This window comes from Protopterus annectens, chromosome 1.part1, assembly GCF_019279795.1.
Source record: "Protopterus annectens isolate FY-2018-M chromosome 1.part1, PAN1.0, whole genome shotgun sequence".
Classification (NCBI taxonomy): Eukaryota; Metazoa; Chordata; order Ceratodontiformes; family Protopteridae; genus Protopterus; species Protopterus annectens.
This window is the reverse complement of record NC_056726.1, coordinates 802,941,870-802,947,869: the sequence shown is the minus strand read 5'-3', so window position 1 is coordinate 802,947,869 and position 6,000 is coordinate 802,941,870.

The following is a 6,000-nucleotide window of genomic DNA, read 5'->3' as shown; positions in this document are numbered from 1 at the left end:
GGAATACCAAAGATGCACGGCATAACTGGGTACTTAACTGTTAAAAAATCAAATTCTGTTTCACTAATTGCACCCTGGAACAATGCATCCAATAAGAATAAATCAATTTTTTGATACGCCCTATTCACTTCATTGATGGATACCCTATTGTAGGTGGCTTGGTCCCCTAAAAGCCCCATCATTGATGCAATATAATCAATCTTTGCCATGAGGACCATACCGCCACCCTTATCGGACTTCATACATCTAATGTTCTCACTTGCCCTCAATTCCCTTAAGGACAACCTCTCCTCACTACTCAGATTATCTTCCAAAGTGTACCTTTGAGAACAAATCCTCCTAAATTCAAGTTCTAACAATTTCTCAAATATTGAAAATTCAGGATTATAAGGAGGAATAAAAGTACTTTTCCTTTTTAAAGGAACCACTAATGAATTAAAAAAATCATCACATTCTTGCCTTTCCTTTCCTTGAAAAAACACCTGCAAATTTAATTGTCTCAAAAAAAGTTTTAAATTGATTAAAACCTGAGCTATATCAAGTTTAAAATTAGGCACAAAATTTACACCTTTAGAAAATAGACCAAAAAAAACGTCTGTAATTTCCATCTCAGTATAGTTGTAAATAATGAACCCATATTTTTTCAAAATATCCCTACATAAACACCCACTAAGAACAACATCACTGCTGCTATTATTGTGACAACCATTAAAGCCATTAGGCTCAACTAAAACTTGTTCTACAATACATTTAAAACCATTAACAGCACTAGTTCCTTCATATTCTAAGGCTCGTGGTATTTGAAAACCAGAAAAAAGGGGGTGGCTAAGGGTCAGATGGTGCGGATTTCGAGGTTAGTGAGTGAGGAGTCTAATTTTAGACAAGAGATTTATAGCTTAATAGGTTTGTTACTTGAGAGGGGTTACCCCTTGAGGCTCTTGTTGAGGGTCAAGAAGGAAGTATATAAGAAAAGACGGACTATATACAAGCCTAATTTGAGAAAGATTGCTCCTGAGAGTGTGTTGACTAGTGAGATGGAAAACATGTATAGAAATGAGGTAAATAATGTTAAGAATGGTCCTGTTTTTGTGTTAAAATACAGTGAGAAGGCTACTGAAATGTGTGTGGCAATAAGGCATGCCTGGGATCATTGCTTAAGTCGTGAGATGAAAGGGATTGTTGGGAGGATGCCGATGATTGCTTTCAGTAAAGGTGATAATTTGAAGAATTTATTTGAAGGTGTAAGTACGTGCAAAAGATCTTGGATGGGAAAGTGTGGAGCATGTAGATGTTGCAGATTTATAGCTGAGGGGGCTTAAATATGTGTGGCCGGGTTTCCACGCACTTTAGCCTGTCCTGGAGTATGTGGTTGTAATAGCCAAAACTTAGTATATTTGGCAACCTGCAGTACCTGTGATGCATTTTATGTTGGGATGACCACTCATAGATTAAGAGACAGGGTCATGGAGCATGTAAGAGCTATTAAAAAGAGAGATGTCCACAACGCTTTATTTTTGCACAGTATCAAATGTTCCAATTTTAAAAAGTTTGTATTTTTTGTTATTGATCGTGTGTATATTGATCAAGGGGGTGATGTCAATAATAGGGTTGCTGTTTTGGAGGTTGAGTGGCAATTGAGGTTAAATGCAATGAAGGAGCCTGGTTTAAATGATTATATTTCCTTGAAGCCTGTGCTTAAGCAAAAATCTTATCAGATTTGATTGTTTTGATAATTGATTTTAAATATTTTAACAGTTTTTTATATTCATATTTTTATATTTATGTATTTAATAATAAATTTAGTCTAATATGTATATTGATATATATATATATATATATATATATATATATATATATATATATATATATATTTATATTTATATTTAATTAAATTGTAAGTTTCTGTTTGTTTTGTGAGATAAACTTGTAGGTTAAAAGCAATTAATATGAATGAATGTTTGTATGGACTCAATGGCAAGGGTGTGTTAGTTAATCTTTTTTCAGTTGGCTTTTTTCAGTGCACCTTTTTAGTTTTATTGTATAACATCAATTAATTATTCAATCAATTAAGTCCTACATAAAGGGGTGTGATTTGTTTGTTCTTTACTCTGAAGATGCCATTTGTAATGGTGAAAGCGCTTAGTCTGCAATAAAGGATTTGTCTATTGTTATCCAGCCTGGTCCGTGTGCAGTGGTCTGAATTTCTGATTTGTGACCATCCATAACAATATCAGCTTTTACAGCAAATTCTTCACGATACAGTTGCATTAAATCTCCGTATTTAGCTGTTACCGACTCCTTCAACTCACTCTCAACAGGTTTGAAAAAAATCAATGAGTAAGCATAAGTAGTTAAAACTGAGTTCAATATTGAGCTGCTGCCACTTATGTAAAAGTTCAGGATAAGTCGAACCATATGTAGGCATAACCAACACCCGTAGTCCTTGGGGGATGACCCTATGAAACAGGCATGCCTCGAAATGAAGCCACTGCCACTGCAGCTGCTTCAGCCTATACAGATTGTTTTCCAATTCTCGAACAGCATCAGTCAAATCTGTGGTAGTGCTAGAAGCAACTCCAGTCATACTTCCTCCTGATACTGCCAATAAGGGATTAGATTCATTGGAAAGTAACCTTCGAAACCTATCTTCTTCATTGGCAGTATTTTCGGGACTTCCTTCCATAGCCACGTTATCAGGAACAGTATTACTACCTCTCTTTTCAGCCATGTTGCCAGGGAGAGTAGAACTAAGAGAGTTCCAGACCAAAAAAACAATGCTCCCAAGAAAAAGTGGTGTTAACCAACAAACACAAATCCAGATAAAAAACGAAAAACACCACACCACAGCTGAAGAATATTAAATAAAGTCCTATTTAATAAATGGTAAGTGCTTTCACTCTAATTTGTGCTTCATCAGACCATACATATGCTAAAAAACATTACATTTAAATATCAAACGTATTTTAAAACTGGCCAATAAAAAGGAGCAAACAATTAATGACAGATCAGACACTTTTCATTTAAAGAGCTTTTGCTCTTTTAACACTGGTTTAATGGAAGTCCTACCATTAATACCGGGTAGTCTCTCAGCTTGTAGGCAGATAATCCAATCAAGTTCACATCCCTCAGTATAATTTCTTAGATCACCACCATGTACACTAGCCCTAACCATCTCCACAACTCTAAACCTAGATGAATGATCAGGACCATATTCAAAACAATGCTTCCATTAAACCAGTGTTAAAAGAGCAAAAGCTCTTTAAATGAAATGTGTCTGATCTGTCATTAATTGTTTGCTGCTTTTTATTGGCTATTTTTAAAATACGTTTGATATTTAAATGTAATGTTTTTTAGCATAAATATGTTGTCCATAAATCTTCAAAGTCTACTGGAATAGTTTCCTTTCAACCTGGTGACCCTTGGCTGAGCTCTGTGGATTTACAGTATGCTCTTGTGAAAAAGGCATAAGTGTTGCCTTGTGTGTTGCAGGCTAGAATCTTTTAGAATGTGTTCTAGCAGGCTTTCAATTTTTTTTTTACTTATGGGCCTAGAATAGCGTTGTGATTGATGTGTTGTGGAAGTATGATGCTTACTTGTGGTGGGTTGATGCAAGAGGGTTGCCTCGATGTTTCTTAAATATCTTCATTTTTCACAGATTGTGCTTTCAGCATCTTTCCATCCCCTTATCTCAGGACCATAATGAAACATATCAGCAAGGAACATAAGAGTACTATTAGAAAGTAATATTGAATGTGATGAGGTCTAGTTCTCCACCCTCTGGCCAAATGACTCAATAGTCTGTCTCACACCATCTGTTGCTAGTCTGATCACATTAGGTGTTCTAAGGCAGGGTAGCAAGTGACTTATGCTAACTAATTGTTCATTGCTTATCCATAGAGCTCACCCAAGAGTCACTAGGTAAAGCAAACCTAAGTCCATAAAGTCCACAGGGAAATGTTTTAGCCATAGGCAAGTCTATAGTTAGGCATACAGACTCCACACTCAGCAGACAGGTTGAGAACAGAGTGATTAAGCTGTTTGTCTGGTGCTAGAATCTGTGATGTTACAAGGACCATAAGGGCCCTTAAACCTGACAGATATGACTACAGTCTAGTGATTGCTCATGTGGGAGTGAATTACCAGAGACGTTGCACCCAGAGCAACATACACAGACATGATGGAACTTGCTATGCATGCGTTAGTGACTTGAAAGACACCAGTCTTCAGTAGTTCCTTGCCTTCACCTAGAATGATGCCTAGATCTCAAGACAAGATAACTGGTTTTAACAATTGGCTATATAGTTGGTTTTATTCTAAGAGGATCTGGTATGTGTTGGCCTGGTATGAGATGGTAGATAAGGCTTCCTGTTTTGCCAGGGATAGCTTACATCTCTCATACAAGGGCTTGTGCATACTGGCTAAACCTTTGCTGCTGCCATAGTGCATATTTTAGGCAGAGTTCCCCTGTTGAACGTTCCTACATAGCAAACTCAAATTCCAGTTCAGGCAACATCATGATGGCACTACTCAGTGTTTGGGGTCTGCATTAAAAGATACCTGAACTTGAGGCCCTCCTCCACATTCATATTTATGTAGTTAACTGAGACATGGATTCAGTGCAGTAACAGCACTCTACCTATACCATGGTTTAACACCTCTCCTTCCATCAGGCTCTTGGGTAACTGTGGGGAAGTATTTTCATTTGTTAGAAATACCATCACTTCATGTCAAACTACCCATGGCTCTATCATGGAGCTCATAGAGATCTAAATCATCATTAACTATTACTTTCTTGCTACCTACAGGTCCCCATCAATGTCTCTCAAAGATCATGGGAATTATCTTAATGCTATTGAAGAGTTAAATATCGAACCAAGTACTTTCTAGCTCTTGGGTTTCAATTACCCAAGCATTAATTGGCATACTTGCATCTCTAAAATTGGATATGCTCAGCATTTCCTGGACCTTATTAATGCCAGTGCTCTGGACTAAATTGTAAATCTACCTTCTAGGGGCTCTAATATCCTTGACCTGGGCCTAACCAACCTAGTTCCTGCCTGTACTTCATCCTGCATCTCCTCATCCCTAGTCAAGTCTGACCATAAGTCAGTTATCTTCTCTGTCAGGCCTACTGGTACCAGGCCACCAACAAATGAGGTTACTTTCAGGGACTTCACCATTGCAAATCTACTTCAGATTATAGGTGACCAATGAAAAATACAAAACAATCCCCTGCAAATAGACCCAACTGAGAGGCCTGTTAGATGTGACAACAGCTAAACAGCTGCACAGAAAAGTCAGTACCTGTATGCCCTAAGTATCATGAAAAATTTGTGAATAAACCACTCAGGTGGAACTGTTGCATTAATAAACTGTACAACAAAAGACAGAAAATTATGAAATGTCATAAGAACTCACCATCCCTTTATCTCAGGACCACAGTGAAACATAACAGCAAGGAACTTACCAGTACTATTAGAAAATGTATGAATTTAAGGTTGCTACAGACACCAAAGGAAGCTACAAATCTTCCTTCAGTTTTGACAGGATGTTAAGAAATATGTCCAAAAATGTACTGAGCTAATCCGGAATGGTATCATATATTCCAATCCAAGGATACAGCCAATGTATTAGCAGACAAATTTAGCGCTAACTGTATTCCCACCTACCAACATTATTGTCTCCAATATCCCTGAAAATGTAGTTTCCCTTGAAATCACCTTAAAACAAGTATTAAAATCCTTGTGAAAGATTACAAGTAATATTTCCATGGGACCAGACAACCTACCAGGCTATATTCTCATCTGTGCTGATAGATTAGCACAACTCTCCTTGGAGTCAGAAGTCTACAGGCTGCTCAGAAGTGACCTGTGTCTTTTTCCCTTGCTACTATCTGAGCCTGTACTTAAACTTTTCAAACTCAGCCTATTCACAGGGTTTGTACCTGATACCTGAAGAACAGCCACTGCATCAACCCTACACAAGCAATTATAAGCCCAT